This window comes from Poromitra crassiceps (assembly GCF_964638095.1).
Source record: "Poromitra crassiceps genome assembly, contig: HAP1_SCAFFOLD_546, whole genome shotgun sequence".
Taxonomy (NCBI): Eukaryota; Metazoa; Chordata; class Actinopteri; order Beryciformes; family Melamphaidae; genus Poromitra; species Poromitra crassiceps.
Genome location: NW_028151862.1, coordinates 77,036 through 96,916, shown reverse-complemented (window position 1 = coordinate 96,916; position 19,881 = coordinate 77,036). Strand labels below are relative to the sequence as shown.

Genomic DNA, 19,881 nt, shown 5'->3' with positions numbered 1-19,881 from the left:
CTTGGCACTCTACGTTACTAAACCAAATGACGAACATGTTCGTCCATGGCACTCAATGAGTTAACATTAAAACCAATGGGAAAACGATGAAAATGCCATGAATGCGATTTCCACCAACCACCTTTTATTCCCTTTCTTTTTTACAATTCCAATGTTTTTGTCAAGAATGAGAACATAGTACACAAATAACATGCATGACTTTTGTGAAAAATGGTGGTCAGAAAATAGCACTTTTGAATGGAAGTCAATGAGGACAACAAATGTCCTTAGGGGGACAGATGTACAGTTATTCTGACTACAGGGTGAAGTGTCTCTAGCATGAAGAGTGTCACACTTTTGTAAAATTTCAGAGCGTTTGGACTAAAATCTCAAAATGGTCACTATGCGAAAATGCAAAAGGTGACTTTTTTCCCCAGGGGGACCCAAGGGTCCTGGAACGAAGCCAACCAGCGACCTACTGAATTGTGAGTGACCATAAAACATTTCACTTGGAGCAAAAACAAAACATAAAAACTGCGAAAACAATTATATTTAAAAATTTTCCATTTTTTTTTTTTTTTTTTTTTGCTCCAAGTGAAATGTTTTATGGTCACTCAGGATTCAGTAGATGGCTGGTTGGCTTGGTTCCAGCCTTAAAACTCTTTATATAAGGATTTTTCTAAATGTCTATGGAAAAAATTAATGGGCAATTCTCTTCCGGACCCGGAGCTGAGAAAAAGTGAGCGGTCACTGTTGAGCTCTATAGACTACCATTCATTGTGCTAAGCTAAGCTATTTTAGCGCTAGCTATTTTTATACTAGACCCATAGAGAAAAGAATGGCATCTATCTTCTCATCTTAGTTACTATCAGGAAGACAGCAAATAGGCGAACCTCCCAAAATGTTGGTTTGTTCCTTTAAGACATTTTAAAGTCAGGGCAGAAAGTTCAGTGCATTGTATATTTGTCATTTTACAGTCGGTAGTGATCCATCACCACAGCAGAAGTGATCTATCCTGTAATAAAAGCTTGTAGTAATGACTGATCAGGAGTGATCCCTCCCCACAGCAGAAGTGATCTATCCTGTAATAAAAGCATGTAGTAATGACTGAGTCCAGCTAACAGCATGTTGGTGTGTTTGTGTCAAGGTGTTTGCTCCACTATGAGTCACTGTGAGGAGAGAGAGGAGGGGATCCCTCTGTCTGGGGAACATCACAGCCGGACCAAAGCTAAGAGGTAAGATGATGATCTCTACCTGACTGCTCTTCATCTGACATGCATACAGTGTCAGTGACATTATTACAGCTCAGCTCAGCCGTGACATCATAGGCCCTTTTCACATGATGTCAGACAACTTCCTTTCTGACCCATAAAAGTGTAGCCGGGCTTCCTGTCTGGCTGCCCGGTTTGTTTACAGCAGAATACAGTCTGTCGCAGCACAGAGTTTATAGCTTCCGTTTCTGTCAAACGACTTGCAGACACATTTTCGCTCACAACAGTAGACTGTTCATACATTTGAAACTCTATAAAGGCTGTATTACTCGCAGAGGCGTCTGTGGACTCGTTTTATACAGGAGACTTCTAAATGCAGGTATGGTCAACAACAACTAGCTCAAAAGGTAACGCTAATGTTTCCGTATTGGTAAATGGTAATAAATGGACTGCATTTATATAGCGCTTTTATCCAAAGCGCATTACAATGTGCCTACATTCACACATTCACCCATTCACACACCGAGGTCGGCCAGCTGACACAGAGCCGACTTGAACACTTGAGATTTGTGGCAGTGCGGACACTAAACTAATCAAGAATTTGACTTGAGAATCAAATCAGATTGGCCTGCAGTCTGAATAGCTTCGAATTACTTATAAAGTGAAAACATTCTTAATCTCTTACCGAATGAGCCAACACTCAAACCTAACTTGAAGCAAACCTTTTCTAAACAAGACACACTTACGCCTACATTCCACTAGGTCCGTGTTCGGTCCGTCTGCGGTACGGCATCGGAGCCGATACGTTTCCACTCTAATCATTGTGTCAACTCCCACCTACTCCGCTGCGTTGCGTGTCTACTCCGTCCCAGCTCCGACGATCCGGAGCTCTCCGAAAAAGATATGCAAGGCTTCTATTTTTCACGGATGACGGAGCAAAGCCGCAGCAAGTTGGGCGGAGCCAGGCATGAAATCAACAGGGCAGAGGTGTTTACAGCATTCAATATCAAGCCAGAGGACAAACATGTATGAGGAAAAGTTCTTAATTGAAGTGGAAAACCACAAAATAATATATGACACGACACATCCTTTTTACAAGGACAACACCAAGCAAGTCCACCCCTCCTCTGCTTCTCCAGTTGGGAACAATGATCTTCTGCCTGTTTGTTGTTGTTTTTATCCAACATACAAATTGTCTCACGCGATTTCACCGCCAGAACTTGTCGGTCTCGTCACTCCAGCTGTCTGGCGGAGTGGAGCCGTGACGTGCTCTGCACGCAGCCGGTTAGTGTTGGCGGAGCACAGAGCACGGAGCAAAACCGGAGAACAGCCGCAACGCAACGCAAATGCAACCAGTGCAATCCCGGCGTTACCCTGCTATAATAGCCTACAGCTCTCTATTAGGGATGTTAATGATTAATCAACAATCGATGAATCGATCATTAAGAATTTGATCGATCAAACTATATGTTAACTGATTAATCAACAATGTAGGCTATGTGCTATTTTATCATTTTTCTTTTCTTTGCTGAAATGATTTAACACCACAAGGGCAAAATGTAACTTTCACTGCTCATACAGAGTTAGAAGAAAGCCAAGCTAGCAGACAGAAAGTCCAGGGTGGAGAATTACACCCAAAAAGACAACAGTCATCATTGTAAACATTGTAATACAATGTTGAAATATGTCACATCCACAAGCACAATGACAGCTAATGCAGGAAGTTTAGTTGGTTGATCTTGTTGGGTCGATCTAAGCACAGCTGTAAAACCCTGCATTTTGTATTTTCTATTTTGGATGTCAAAAGCTGTTTTTTAATATAATGATTAGCACAGGAACATGACATGCAATTCAGTACCACGGGAACCTGATCAGAATCAAGTGTACAAAGTGTACAAATCTAATTGACAAAGAGTAATATAATAAACATAAGGATTGCACTAAGTGTATAACCTTTGAACATTATTTTTGATTTTGATTTGTCACACAGCATCTTTCTCAGTCTTTATTGTCTTTATTGACCTATCCTATCCTATCTGGCCTATCTTATCTCTTTATCGAGTTTTAAACAAAAAATAATCTGAAATACTCACCACTTGCTGCTCCTGCCATGACGCATAGTTTGTTACTTTCAGTTGTGTCTTTTAGTTAGTACTTTCCGCACTGATGTTTTGGCGCTTTATAGATTTTAATTTGGTTTTATTGTTCTCCTGTTTGAGTAGATGGTTAGTCTGTACTTATGTTTGTCTTGTTTGTTTTTATTTGTAATTGTATGTATTTGCTGATGATGTTGCTGCCTTTTGGCCAGGTCACCCTTGTAAAAGAGATCCTGTGTCTCAATGGGTCTTATCTGGTTAAATAAAGGTTAAATAAAAAATATTGTCCTAAAACAAGCCAATTCTGTATGTACAAAGTTGCCTTTTGGAGTTTAGCTACACAAAATCATTCACATCAGAGTGAGAAACAGACTGAACCACAGTGGAACTTTGTGGGAACTTTGTGCTGCAAACGCAGTGAAACACAACACAAAGAAAACTTAACTACCGGTATCTAATCATAATGACATCTGAGAAACCTGAAGGTAATGAGGCTCCTAATTTTTCTTCATTGACCTGTGACATCGTCCTCTCACTGTCACCTCAACTACATTCGAGACGGTTTGTTTTGTTTGGGAGAAAGGGTGCAACTTATATTAGCCATTACTGACTTATCTTACAATCCAGATTTGGTAACATTAGTTAACATTAACTCATTCATGGCCAGTTTAGGACTGCCAATATTTAGCACAGGCCAAAGATTTTCATAATTGTTGGTCATCTTTCAAGACCCACAGTAAATTATCTATTAGCACCAAAGTGATTTGCAATACCTCAAAATGAAGATGTACGTCTCTGGGTTCACCAGAAAAAAAAGTGAGCTTTTAGCATGTTCTGTACTCTACTTATAGCCATTTATATACACCCTGTTTTCACCAAAAAGGTCTCTCTGAGAAGAGAAATTGCAGAAAATTGCATTTTTGTAAAGGACACAATCTCAGGCAGAACTCGCTCTCAATTCTTTTATTTTGAACTGTATTGACATCAGACATGTAAATATTATTCGTTATGACACAAATGACAAAAAAAAAATATATATATATATATATTTCAATCATGAGAGGCCAGTTGGTAGGATTTAACGAACTTTATTTAGCAATCGGCATGCATGGCAAATACTTTGGCGCATGACTCCATTAGCCAGTGGCGCTCCTCTTGAGGCAAGAGGAGGGCATCTGCATAGGCTAGGAGATCCCCCCAGTGGCGCTGCTCTTGAGGCAAGAGGAGGGCATCTGCATAGGCTAGGAGATCCCCCCCCCCCGTGGGGGATCAGGAGTCACGACTCGTTGGTGGCGGACTGGGGAGGTGGGTGGGGCAAAACAACGCTTCGGAGGACGGCTTCAGGGGAGATGGACTGCCGTGAAGCTAGCTGCTGTTATGATCGGCCAGAGAGAGAGAGGTGACGTAGAACCCTTGCTATATATATGAGGATTAACTGACGTCATATCTGACGTCATTACGGACGTCATACTAAGACTTTGACTGACCACGTCATACTAGAACTTGACTGACGTCAGGGGTGATCGGATTAGATTATGCACGAATGGCCTTCTGCTTGAAATATGGTCTAGAGCAGCGATCCCCAAAGTCCGGACTCCGGTCCGCATCCGGACCCAGACGCCGTCCTATCCGGACCGAGCCCTATAACCTACAAATCATTGAGAATTGTTACATTTCACCGAGCCGGCACATGCTTTTCTACCCTTTACGGTAGGCTACTGGTTTAATCTGCCAGGAAGCTCACAGACCAATGCATGCGCTGTAAATCATCACACGTGATGCTACTGAGCCAATCAAATATCCGATTCGATTCTTCCTGTTCCAGTCGCCAGTCGGTTCCAGTGCTGCAGGCGAGAGATTGTCAGACACGGAGATATGCGAGAGTCATTTAACATGGTGTGCTCAAAAGAAACGAGTAGACCGCAAAAACAAAGATTTAATTTTAATCCGGAGCAGGCAGACTCTTGATGTTCATTCATTGTTCTCACGGGCAGTTCAAAACCAGGCAGTCAGTGCGATGCGATCCTAACCTGTCTGTGAAAGCGCCACAGGAGCAAACACACTCAAATCCAGACTGAGGGCACACTCACACATTCACTGCCCAACGGCATGTGACGTTTGCATTGCGAACGATCGATAGATCAGTTCGGCAACAGGCAGGCAGACAGACAGACAGACAGGCAGGCAGGCAGATAGATAGATAGAGACGCACTGAGACAGATAGATAGATAGATAGATAGATAGATAGATAGATAGAGACAGACACTGCGACAGATAGATAGATAGATAGGGAGCTCACTTCTCTCAAGAGAAAAGGTGGAGTAAAAGGAAGAAAAAAGGTTTTCTTTCTCAAATTAAAACACTTTTAAGATGCACATTTTCCCAAAGCACTCTGTTGTATGTTATTTTTAAATGCAGCCATTATTTTACTTGAAATGAGAAAATAACATGTATTTATTATTATTGTAGGCTAGTTATTTATAATTAATCCAGTTAAATATGAAAACTAAATAAACATTGTTGATGTTTATTTTGATTTAACAGTCAGTCGTTGACTACATACAGACATTGTACCATTAGGCTACTGCAATCATTGAAGTAGCCTAAGTTCAATGGCACTGAATCATAACGCAAGCTACTGTACGTTACAATGTTCCGGACCTTTGCTTGAGGACATTTTCTCTAACTGGACCTCTATGAATTTTAATTGAGTGCCCCTGGTCTAGAGACCTCACTTCAATCATGAGAGGCCAGTTGGTAGGATTTAACGAACTTTATTTAGCAATCGGCATGCATGGCAAATACTTTGGCGCATGACTCCATTAGCCAGTGGCGCTCCTCTTGAGGCAAGAGGAGGTCATCTGCATAGGCTAGGAGATCCCCCAAAAGGAAGATCTGATTACCGGAGGTTAATTGAGATCTACGGGCACCGGTAGTTGATTGTACTTTTCTGGCCTTCGGCCTTTTAGCGACTTACAGCTATTTGCGGCTGGCGCTCCCAACTCGGTCGGGCCTTCGATCTTGGTACATTAGTAATTGATTGTACTTTTCTGGCCTTCAACCTTTTTAACGACTTATGGCTACTTGCGGCTGGCGCTTCCCAACTCGGTCGGGCCTTCGATCTTGATCCCCCTACTTGCGTTGCGGCTGGCGCTTCCCAGCTCGGTCGGGCCTTGCGCGCCGCACGACTTGGCCTTCTGACTGACCCTGACTCTCTTTCTCGACTCTCTCTCTCCCCCAAAAATGATCCGGGAGATTTACTGCGCCTACTGGGCGCTGTGCTTTTCGGGGAGCCACCACCAACGAGACATTTTGGCACGGAGCCCGGGACACTGTTTGTTGCCATGCTCGCCGATTGAGGAAGGAGGGTTCTTTGGGCCACGGTATGGCCACCTGCTCCGGGTGGGTTTAGCTGGAGAGCTGATGAAGACCAGCGGGAGCGTCCGCTTGAGGTGCTGGATGACTTAGGGGTTGGTGACTTAGTGACTTAGGGGTTCCCAACTTGGCCTGGGTGACTTAGTGATTTCCCGACTGGGCGCTGGACTTGGATGACTTAGGGGTTGGTGACTTAGTGACTTAGGGGTTCCCGACTTGGCCTGGGTGACTTAGTGATATCCCAACTTGGCGCTGGACTTGGATGACTTAGGGGTTGGTGACTTAGTGACTTAGGGGTTCCCAACTTGGCCTGGGTGACTTAGTCGGAGGGCACTCCTTGCCCGCCGGTGAGGTGGCCGCCCCGATCACGAAGGAGTGGCTGGAGTAGTTCTTCATCGGGAGGTTGCCATTCTGGAGCGTCCGCTTGAGGTACAGGATGAACCAGGATCTTGACGTGTGGTGACGAGGTGCGATGAGGAACAGGGGAGCCGGGGCCAGTCTGAGGCCTGAGCCTGATGTAGCGAGCCATGGGGAGTAGATTGTTTCCAGGAGTTAGGATGACTTAGGGGTTGGTGACTTAGTGGCTTAGGGGATGACTTAGGGGTTGGTGACTTAGTGACTTAGGGGATGACTTAGGGGTTGGTGACTTAGTGGCTTAGGGGATGACTTAGGGGTTGGTGACTTAGTGGCTTAGGGGATGACTTAGGGGTTGGTGACTTAGTGACTTAGGGGATGACTTAGGGGTTGGTGACTTAGTGGCTTAGGGGATGACTTAGGGGTTGGTGACTTAGTGGCTTAGGGGATGACTTAGGGGTTGGTGACTTAGTGGCTTAGGGGATGACTTAGGGGTTGGTGACTTAGTGGCTTAGGGGATGACTTAGGGGTTGGTGACTTAGTGGCTTAGGGGTTCCCAACTTGGCCTCGGTGACTTAGTGACTTCCCGACTTGGCGGTGGACTTGGATGACTTAGGGTTGGTGACTTAGTGGCTTAGGGGATGACTTAGGGGTTGGTGACTTAGTGGCTTAGGGGATGACTTAGGGGTTGGTGACTTAATGGCTTAGGGGATGACTTAGGGGTTGGTGACTTAGTGGCTTAGGGGATGACTTAGGGGTTGGTGACTTAGTGGCTTAGGGGATGACTTAGGGGTTGGTGACTTAGTGGCTTAGGGGATGACTTAGGGGTTGGTGACTTAGTGGCTTAGGGGTTCCCAACTTGGCCTCTGTGACTTAGTGACTTCCCGACTTGGCGCTGGACTTGGATGACTTAGGGTTGGTGACTTAGTGGCTTAGGGGATGACTTAGGGGTTGGTGACTTAGTGGCTTAGGGGATGACTTAGGGGTTGGTGACTTGGTGGCTTAGGGGATGGCTTAGGGGTTGGTGACTTAGTGGCTTAGGGGTTCCCAGCTTGGCCTCGGTGACTTAATGACTTGACTTGGCGCTGGACTTGGATTACTTAGTGGTTTGTCTGATGAACCGAATTGTGCGATGAGGAGTCCAGAATCCGAATCCGGAGCAGTCATCACATGATGAGATTGATGAGCTGAAAATAAATATGACACATGGACAGGATCGCTAGGTGGAGAGGCAGACATGATTCACCCGATGCGAGATTCTTATAATAATAGCTTCAACACTTTTTTTTTTTTTTTAAACCCTTTCAAGGACAAATTATTTAAAGATTACATGCCAATAATTCATGGGAATGCAAGCATTATTAGTAGCTATTGCATGAAAAAGATACGGTGACGGCCGGTGATGATGTCATCAGATAGCGACCATCTTTTTTCCCAACAAACACCTGTTTGCTACGGACTGCTCATAGCCTTGCTGGCGCAGCTGAGGCCAGACCATGGGGAAGTCTGGGCAGATTCACGGTGATTGACGGGACCCGGCCTGCAGCACTGATGCGGGAATGCCATATCATCTCGGACGCTCTGGGCAGACCAAGAGATCCATGGGGCAAACTGTTCATTCTGGCACAACCCTAGAGCTGAAATGAAATGCTTAATGCATGAGATATAAAGAAACTGGTTAACAAACGAATAAAATAGTTTCACCCCCTTGCAAATGCACCATATACTGCTAGTTTGCAACTCGCAGTGATATGTTATGGTTGGTTATATGGTTATATAGCGGTGGGTTTCGCAGCCTCTTGTTACATGACTAGCATGTCACTGTATTAACTGTTTTAGCTTTTGGTATTATTTATGGTCAACATGAACGCCAAAGGCGTTTTACCTTGAAATTCGTTAACAGGAAGTGGTGAGTTAGGACTGGGTAGCTTGAAGCGGAAAAACGTGAAATGAGACAGCCAGCGTGAATGTAAACGACGACGCTGTTACTGTCAGAGTGGTGATAAACAACACGGCCTCAATGCAAACGTTTCAAGCTTTGCTGTTAAGAAAAATGATGATGATCTGTCAACATCCCCTGGGCCGTCTGACTTCGGTCTTAAGGTTATGACACTCAAACTGATGCCCAGACGTGCTCCATGAGCCAAGTTTTTTTTTTTTTTTTTTTTTTGATGATCTCAACAACATGCTGACAGAATTATGGATGAAATATACAATGTGCGGTGATAACGTCACCGTCATCAGGCAGCGACGTGACATCTTTTACTCACGCAACCTCCCGTTTATTTACGGTTAAAGTAAAGACTTAACTGCCCGGTGAGATGGATCCGCGCCTGCCGTGCAACTGACCACAAGCGACGTGGAATGGAACGGCCTGTGATGCCTGCTTGGAGAAGCCTGGGTGCGGACGCAGCTGAACACCCGGGACAGGATCGGCTGCTGAGCTGTGGCGCGGTCCATCGCAGTGGCGCGCCCCGTGCCTTCTCGTCGTGGCGTACGTCGGCGGCCTGTGGCACGGACGGCCGCTTCGCCGGTGTCGTCAGGCGTCTCGGAGGGCAAATACGCTCCGTGGCTGATCCGGAACAGGGTATCGTTGTTTAAGCTGTCGTCACTGTCCATGGACTGCTCTGGCTCGGGATCCGACATGCCAGGAGTGGGGTGGGGAGCGTTGAGAGATCCGCAGGGATTATCCCGCACGGGTAAAGAGGACTTGGGGGTGCTGATTCGGTCTGCAGATGTGGTGCAAAACAGCCGCAAAACAACGCTTCGGAGGACGGCTTCAGGGGAGATGGACTGCCGTGAAGCTGCTGCTGCTATGATCGGCCAGAGAGAGAGAGGTGACGTAGAACCCTTGCTATATATATGAGGATTAACTGACGTCATATCTGACGTCATTACGGACGTCATACTAAGACTTTGACTGACCACGTCATACTAGAACTTGACTGACGTCAGGGGTGATCGGATTAGATTATGCACGAATGGCCTTCTGCTTGAAATATGGTCTAGAGACCTCACATATATATATATATTATATATACATGAAGTGCTTTTTTTACATTCAACAATACAGTTTACTCAGTGTGAGTGAGTGTGAATGTGTGTGTGTGTGCGCGGGGCCCATGTGTGTCTCTTTACATTACATTACATTTCGTCATTTAGCAGACCTAAATGACCGTCCTGACCTCATTCTGAGATGTGGGCTCACAATCGGCTCCTCATCTGAAATAAAAGCAACATATCCTCAGTAAACTATATAATCACATTTAGTACAGAGACAGTGTAGTGTACTAGTGTCTCAGTAAACTATACGATCATAGAATGCAGAGATCAGTGTAGTCTCTCTCTCACACACACACACACACACACACACACACACACACACACACACACACACACACACACACACACACACACTCCTTACCGCGAGATCATCTGGGTCCTGTCGCATTGGAGTCCAGTCTTCCTCGCCCTCGACAGGAAAGTGGCCGTGCTGCTTGGCTCTGTGGAAAGCAATTTCTGTGGCGAGGCTGCTGTTCTCCTCCTCACAAAGTTGTGACTCCGTCTCGTCTCTTTCGGGCTGGCACACAGGAACAGGGTCCAGGGACCAGGATCGATCATGTTGGTCACGGGTTTGACTACCGCGAACAACTGATCCATGCCCGCTGCCCTGCAGCAAGCCGACCAGCTCGTGCAGCGCGCCGAGGGGCGTTTCAATGGCGTTTCTCCTCTCTGCACAAGGAAGTGCGTTTCTCTGTTTTCTGTTTTTCCTCCTGCTCATTTCAAAACAACAGCTGCGGTATGTGTTTGTTCACGTGTTGTCGGCTTGTCTTTGAGGGCAGGGACCTGATACCATGTCACAGGCTGGGGAAGTCTTTGAACTACGCGCTGCACTAATAAAAACAAAAACACGTCAAACACGTCATTGGCGGGGAGGGCTATTCCTGATAACACGTCAAAGACGTCTTTGGCCATGAATGAGTTAACAGCAGCAATGTTATGGAAAAGTAGTTGCAACTGTACCACAGTAACCTAATCAGAACATGGACTAAAGACTTTATATTTGCAAAACAGAAAGTTAACAGATCAATAATATCAACTGTTACTGTTATATCCAGTACATGTGCTCACGCTAGCATTTCGCTAACGTTAGGGCTAGACGAGACATAAACACTTACCTTCATAATCAAGCAGGTACCGTTCAATGAAGAATTTGCAGCATTTATCGAGTTTTGAACATGTGACGTTGAGGTTGGCCGGAGGGGGGCTGGAAAAAGCCCCCACGCAAAAGGGGGGGAGGGGGCTCGGCCCAACTTCTCCACGGCCCTGGCCATCTTCCTCTCCGAACTGCTTGGGCATGCCACTGGGAGGCACCTCCCCACGACGGGAGCGGCCCGGTGGCGGTGCGCCTACATGAGAAGTGCGCCACACAGAAGTGTGGATCCGCAAAGCACACTCGGCATGCTCCGGCCCCAGATAAAACATGCACAGGTTGTGCGAGTCGTCCGTAGCCAGCACGGCATCGGCATGCACACGGTACCTTCGTGTCCATAGCTGGGCAAGGCGGGTCCGTGGACACAGCCTAACTAGCAAGGACGAAGAAAAGCAGCGAACGAGCCGGCTAACAATAGAAGCCTAGCGAATAACAAGCTAACAAGCTACGGTGCAGAGCAACAATACAAGCAAGCGCTAAACAGCTAACGACACAAACCCAGCCGGGGAATTAGCAAATAATAATAATAAAGCCATTTCTGTTCTTAATTTGTCTTTTTTCTTTCTTTCTCCTCTTAAAAATAACGAAAAGAACCGACAACAACCAACCCCATTTGTTTCGGGGGGTTTTCTTGTAAAAAAACAACAACAAAAAGCACGAGTACGTACGTAAGTAAGTAAGAGTACCGTTAAAGTACCGGATCGATAAGCAGTATCGATAAGAGTAGTAGTATCGTTAATTCCTTAACGATACACAGAGGAGAGAAAGTCATCTACATGCTAGTTATACTAGCGGGGATATGGCAAATAGGCAAATCTCCAAAAATGTTGGTGTATCCCTTTAACCCTTCATTATCCAGAGTCAAAGCTCTGTCTCTGTTATGTTGCAGCACAGTCCAGCAGAAGAGAGCACATTCCCCTGAAAACCCTCTTAATTTCAAAGATGGACACCCGTCTACTGAGCAAAGGTAAGAACTGAAAACAGATGGGTTTATTTGATTCTACTGAACAGAGGAAATAAGTCATCATACTCTGTTTTAAGTTAAGTTAATAATTAAGTTATTAAGTTTCTTCTGTCAAAACATCAGATCAAATAATTAGAGCATCAGATTCCAATGATTTGTTTATTAACACATTGACTGCCAGCCGTTTTTTCAATGCTGTAGGTAGGTTCTGCCAGTTTTTTTTTTGAGGATTCTGGCTCATATTACAAGAGCCGAGGATTCTTTTCTGTTAGGACTTCGTGAACACCAATCATCTAAAAAGAACTAATAGAATGTGTGCTTTCTCTGTCTAAAAGAGTTAGTTTGTAGAGTTAGTAGTTATGTAGATATTAGCCGTTGAATACAGCATGGTTTCAGCGTCTGAGAAGGAAAGCTGAGAAAAACGCAGTTTTGTGAAATTCAATCAAACAGGCAGAACAGTCACTTTAACCATTTATTTTTGGCATCAGTGAGACATCAGACATCTGAACAATAGTTGTTTTCAATAATGGAGGAATAATACAATAATAAAATAAATAAATGTCAAAATAAATACAAAACAAGAGCAGACCACAGGTCACTCAGCTTTTTTTTTTTTTACATGTTTTTTTTATTTTATAGGTTTTTTCGGTTCGTGATCAAACCGGTTTGGGCTCGTACACCGAATCCAGAACTGCTCAGGCAGTTTTTTTTTTTTTTTTACGACCCATGCCTACTTGTGCCACCGAGCACGGTTCTTCTCTGAGTGGTACACCTCATAGCAGCCAGCCCTGTGTAATGGGACATTACACACGACACAACGGTAGCGTGTCTCGCTTCTAACACCAATCTCTGAACAAACTCTACACCTCCTCGTTGGGCCAGCTTTTTTGAGTGAGGCTGGATACATGGCCATTACATGGCCCGCTAGATCGACATCCAGCCTGCTTGGAGGGTCCAGGTATGGTGCCCGGCCCGGCCTGGTTGCAGGTTGGTCACTGCCCTCCCCCCCACCCCCCACCCCAGCCCCCACCTCCTCCCCGCCACCCCCCACCTCCTCCCCGACCTCCTCCTCCTCCACCTCCTCCTCCTCCACCCCAGCCCCCACCTCCTCCTCCACCCCAGCCCCCACCTCCTCCTCCACCACAGGTCTGGTCCATGCACCGACAACACTCAGGATGAAAGCCATCAAAGTTTTACACTTTCTCTGTGGGTGTTTAGCTTTGTACAGAACAAAGGCGTTATAAAAAGACATCTGAAACATGTACATGACAAACTTGAATGGCCACCTGGATGTCTTCCTGGCAAAGGGATAGTAGGCAATGTTCTGGTCCAATCTGTCTACCCCATTCATGTACTTGTTGTAGTCCACAACGCACTTGGGTTTTGCATGTGTGACCCTCTCTCTGCTGCCTTTCTGCCTGACCTGCACTGTCTCCATCGTGTCGTCGTGCAGAGTGGAAACCATTTTGACGATTCTTTTGTCTCGCCAGGCCAGAACCATGGTGCCACCATTGTGGCGCATGACGGTTTCCCCCAGCTTCACGGTGTGGTTGGTAACCTTTGTAGCAGGTGGCTCGCCCCTGTTCTTCCTCAGAGTGCCACAGACATGGGTCTGACACTCCAGCAGCTGTGCACACATAGAAACAGAGTTATAGTAGTTGTCCATGTATAGGTGGTAACCCTGCCCTGCCAAGTCCCCGAGGAGGAACTCCACTGTCTCGCCTAGGGTGGACCGCTCACCACAGTACGGCTTCATGCTGTAGCAGTAACCTGTCTGGGAGTCACAGAGGATGTAGGACTTTATCCCATACTTTATGGGTTTCTGTGGGTTATACACTTTGAAGGCCAACCGCCCACGCCACAGGAGCATCCCCTCATCAATACTGATGTTTTCACTTGGTGTGAACATGGCTCTGAACTTTTCTAACAGGTCGTTCAAAACTGGCCGGACCTTGAACAACTTGTCTGCACCATCAACATCAAAATTGTTACTGAAATGGAGGAATCGTGTTAGCAGTTGAAAGCGGTTGCGAGACATGGTTTTGTTGAAGTGGGGGGTAGCATACAGTTCATTTGTGGTCCAGTACATGGACAGTTCAGGCTTCTTGACGATCCCAGTGAGGAAATATAGTCCCAAGAAGCTCTTGAGTTCTGCCACTGTAGTGTCCTTCCACCTCCCAAGCCTTGAATGTGGCAGAGCCTCACTGACCTGACTGATGCACTGGTTTGCATACAAGTTAGTTTGGACTACAATGTCCTGGAGCAGCTCATCATTTAGGAAGAGCTGGAAGAAGTCCACTGGTTGAGCAGCACCACCACTATGAGGACCCGGAACTGCTGTGAAGGGGATGTGGGTTGGCTCCCAGTCAACGTCACACCACTCAGGACCTGCAGGCTGAGGACGTTTCCCACTTCCAGCTCCATCTGCAAATTATAGAAATACATAATTACCATAAAATAGTGTTTTTTATATGTGTGGTACTGAATTCTGGCTGGAACCTGTGATGTGAAAATAAACCTGATTCTGAAGTGTGATCTTACCCATTTTCCTGGCACCAGAGGCTGTGGCACCAGATGCTGTAGGCCTACCGCTACAGCCGGCTACGGGCTCATCTTCAGAGTCTGAAATTCAGTAAAATGAATTGACTGACTGCTGGCTTTTGTACAGTCATAGTAATTACATTTACACAAGTTACACAAGTCATCTCAAACATCGTCTTACCACTGCTCTGTGGAGCTTCGCTCCTCGACGGGGCCCACTCTTCCTCAGAATCCTCCGCGTCTGGAGAAGACGTGAGGTCACTCGACTCAGACTCAGTCAGCCCAGCAGCCGCAGCCGCGACATGCATGGGCTCACCCCGTTCGTCATCCGAGACCTCGGAATCGGTCTCCGGCACAAGCTCGTTTCGGACGGAAAAGAAATCCAGCAGTGATCTCTGATCCGCCGATCGCTTGCGTGCAGCCGCCGAAGACCGCTTGCGTTTGGCCGGCATGGCACAAACACGCCACCCGCTCCCAACTAAACTGAAAACTGAAAATACTAACTAAACTAAACTGAAATAAAACAACTACTGCTACGACTAGATCAAACTGAACTGAAATAAGGCTAATCTACCGGTTACCAACTCGATCAAACTGAACTAGAATAAACGCTAAATACTAAAATGAACTGACGCTAAGGCTAAGCTAACTACAATGAACTGTAACCACGCGCTAACTATCTATCTAAACGAAGTCTACTATAAAGACTATACTAAACACTACTACTGTACTAACAACTAACAAACTAAATCAACTACGCTAACCAACTCGCTCTAAATCTGACTCTAAATTGCTAAATTTCTCTATATAAATCGCTATGTAATTCTATCTCGCTCTGTATCTCAACTTACCTACTTTCAACCCACGCCGATGAAAGGATCCCGCCTTCCTTATATAGAAATCTTTGTTAGAGTACTTCCGGGGCAGCGGGAGAGGTCGGATCCACATTCACCTATTGCCCAAGGGCGCCAGCTAGTGGAAACCACTGAAAAAACAGTTTGACGACTCAACTCGTCATTGGCAGTGAACGGTTGGATTCTGTTTGACGACTCAACTCGTCATTGGCAGTGAACGTGTTAATTTTAAAGAAAAAAATGTCAGACTAAAAATTAAGCATTGCATTGCAAGTCATAGGCCACACCCCAGGTGTAATCAGCTGACAGCCGCTGATTGGATCCGCGTTTAAATTAAACATTTAATTAAAAAATTTGATTTAGTTTCTTCTCTCAAAACATCACATTCAATAATCAGAGCATCAGTTTGCAAGAGGGTCTTTATTATTTTAAAGAACAGCATTTTACTAGACTATCAGGCAGCCTTCAAATATACAGTAGTTTGGTTGGCCTGCGGGCTGCGCTACCGGGACCAGCCCTTTCAAGGACGTCTGGACCCCCTCAAGGATTCACGGAACATTACATTTACATTACATTACATTACGTCATTTGGCAGACGCTTTTATCCAAAGCGACTTACAGTAACACACTTTTTGTCAGCAATAGAGCAATCAACTATGGAGCACAGTCTATGACAACTACAAATCCTGAAGGAACAGTGGTACGAGTTTTAGTTTTAGTTTAGTTTTTTTTTTTTTTTTTTTTTTTTTTTTAATATATTAACTCATTGAATGCCATGGACGTCCTTCGACGTCCAATTAAATAGTGACGTAGAATGCCACGGACGTCCTTCGACGTCCAATGCGTTTTTTGACGGTGGGACGTCGATCAAAGCCTTCCGCAGCTCCTGTACAACTATAGTAGCTATTGGAGGTGTATAACCTATTTTACGGACTCATTAGGTGGCGACAGTGCTTGCTCGGTGCAGTCCAGATTAGAGACAGGTCCGAGAAACAGCCTAAAAGCCGTGGATCAAAGACAAACCGATGCATGCTCCCAGAGCCATTTGCTCTGTTGCGGGAGCTGACATTGGCTCCGAACAGGAGTCAATCCGCGCTCACAACTGAGCCCCTCTGTCCCTGTCTGTCTGTCTGTCTGTATAGTTTCTCCACCCGATTAGCAGCCAGGAAAGCAGCCCCTGACGCCAAACCATTCAGCAATCCGGGTTGGCTCTTCCCTGCTGTGGCGCTGAGAGCCGACAGCAGCACACAAACGCAGCACTCCGAAAATATAATGGTTGCGTGAGGCTGTGTGCAGTGTGGGGAGGAGTTTACGGGGGGAGGGGGGGAGGGGGGTGGTGCACGCAGGGCATCACACAACAACTACGTCACTACATCAGAAAATATTATCTTCAGACTCAGTGAATGTGCTTGAAATGCTGCATTTCACAAAAGGCGGATTATCTCAGCTAATAATTTGAAAAGCCTGAAAACGCTGAAAACAACCTATCTTCTCCGGCTCATAACTAAAGAACGGAAAATGGTATCAATAAACTTTTTTTTGCTGATGATACAATAGAGCCAGCTCGTTCTTGTGCGTGTTCGGTGTTTACATAGTAATATCACACAATATTCTGTGGGCCTCGAGAAATCACTGAAAACGCTCTGAAAACTCTGGCACTGGGAGCATCCGTTCTCCAAAAGTGGCTGGCACTCAATGAGTTAAATAAAGAGAGAGAAAGAAGAGAGAGAAAGAAGTTAGATCAAGAAGGGCCCAGGTGGAGCCTGAAAAGGTGAGTCTTTAGTCTTTTCCGAAAGATCGGCAGTGATTCAGCAGTCCTGACCGAAGGTGGCAGCTCGTTCCACCATTGGGGTGCCAGGGAGGAGAATAGTCGAGATCGGGATGAGCGACTTTTGAGCGCCCGTAGCGAAGGAGGAGCGAGGCGCCCTGCACTGGTAGAGGAGCGAACCCCCTGAAGGACCTCTGGAACCCCATCAAGGCACTCCGGAACCCCGCCAAGGACCCCCAGAACCCCTCAAGGACCTCTACACCCCATTCAAGGACCTCTGGAACCCCTCCAATTACCTCTGCAACCCCTTCAAGGACCTCTGGAACCCCTTCAAAGACCTCTGTCTCAAAACCCTTCAAGGACCTTGTATAATAATAATTGTATAACGTTACCGATTGCCTGGCCTGGCCTGGCCTGCAGGCTTGACCCCCTCAAGGATCTTGACCCCGTATTAGCCTAACATTAGCACAACACATAATACTGTATAATATTAGCGAAGTGGCTATGGCACCATAGTACTGTAACCGAAATGTGGACGTGTTATGACTAACGTTAACGTTTGTTTCTTCAAGGAGACTGAGGATCGACACCGAGTGCCATGGAGCGGCTAACCAGATGGGGACAGCATGGGCCGATTGCCTTAGAGCTTAGATCAGACCCAAAAAACAAGCCTGGCCCGACCCGAACCCGTTCTGTCTGAGCCCGGCCCGGCCCGTCCCATTGGCTGCATTTATGGGCCCGAGCCAAGCTATGCTTGGCAAGCTTCCTTTGTACATTTGTTCTAAGTTGGAATTGATTGAAAACACTCTCAATCTCAGATCCAACACCTGGTTGCGTCTTAAAGTTCCTCCAGTGCGGACTGAGGCAGGTAAAAGAAGTCTATCTGGTCTTGGAACGACCTTCAGTCCAGTCTTAAACTGGCCTCTTTGATTTCTGTTCCAGTTTTCAAACAAAAAATAGACGAATTCCTTACAACTACCTGTTCCTGCTTTGATGTTTAATAATGTAACTTTAGTATTATTTTCCCTTTCTGATTACATATTGTTTTGATTTTGCTGTTTTAGTCATGTTCTATAGCATGTTCTCTGTAATCGGAGGAACTTTTTTGATCTGTTAGCTTTTTATTGTATTTCATATGGCAGGGCTGATGTGCACGTTTTGTACTCTCTCCTATTGTGAGTAGTTGGTAGTCTGTGTCCCTGTTAAATCTGTACTGTTTTGTTTTTTACATGCAACCATGTACTCTTGTCTTGACGTGTAACTTCTCCGCCTTCTTGGCCAGTTCTCTCTTGTAAAAGAGACTCCGCTCTCAATGGGATTTTAACTGGTTAAATAAAGGTTAAAAAAAAAGGTAGGCTAGTCATGACCGACCCAGTGCAAGCAATTTTGACAGGGCCCTAGTACACTAGTTACAAAGTATAAACACATGCAAGCAACGCACATGCGCACACACGCACACACACTAGGCTATATATATATATATATATATATATATATATATATATATATATATATATATATATATACAGTATATACATACATATACCAACATAGTTTTGACAAAATACTGGTGAATGTCACTGCCACCCTTGCTCTTCCTCTTGCTGCAAAGAAGAAGTACAGCTATACAGTAAAGTATATGAATATGCAATATAGATGAAAGCAACTACGGTCTACATGACGAAGACAAAGTAACGTTATGCAGCGCAACATAAAATGATTGACACTTTAACGTTAATTTGCTCAGACTTGCACGACGTGAGGTTTCTGCCAGTAAGCTGCTCAGCCATGGTACAAGCAAATCGGCTCATTCTCGTCAAAAGTGTTTGTTTTCACTCATTACTGATAATTTTGAGAAAAACGTTATTCATTTGCACACAGTTTCAGCGCAAATCGACAACATTAATGTTCCCTTTTAAGGCATATCTGGTGGTGTTTTGGTCTGTGCTGCTGCAGCTGCCATATTGGAATTACGGCAACGCCACTAGGACAAACAACCGCGGAGCAACCGTATCGCGCAGTAAATCTGTTTTCTTATTTTTTTTTACATCAATTTATTGGGAGGGACACATTTTATCAGGCTTAAATATTGGAGGGGATTTGTCCTTCTCAATGTATATTGCTGTTACGGCCTTGCATGTAATGTATATTTTGTCTTGGACCCCAGGAAGACTAGCTGTTGTCTACGCGGCAGCTAATGGGGATCCATTTAATAAATAAACAAATCAGTTAGTTTTGTCTTAACCTAGCATATCATTGGAATAACAAAAGCCAGATGCTGACACAGATTTGAGACTTTGGGAGATTTGCTATTTAGTGGCTGGTGAATTTGAACCTTTTGAACATGTATCTGCCAGTTCAAAGCAGCTGAACATATGGGGTTAGGTCAGAATGTGTACTATTTACATGGATGAGGCAAATTGGTAACAATGAAAACACAAAACAGCATAGGTACCTAGTGTAATGCAATACCTCAACTTTTTTTTTTATATATATATATATGGTGGAAGGGGTCCTTACCAGGGG

General features: G+C 45.3%; 1 long non-coding RNA gene across 1 annotated transcript; it reads left to right on the top strand.

Annotated features, from left to right (window-relative positions):
- The first annotated feature begins 1,117 nt into the window (after positions 1 to 1,117).
- On the top strand, positions 1,118 to 19,599 carry LOC310771345. The gene is made up of 3 exons (XR_014552413.1): positions 1,118 to 1,214; positions 12,118 to 12,195; positions 17,928 to 19,599. It is a non-coding gene; the product is annotated as an uncharacterized lncRNA (long non-coding RNA).
- The last annotated feature ends 282 nt before the right edge of the window (positions 19,600 to 19,881 follow it).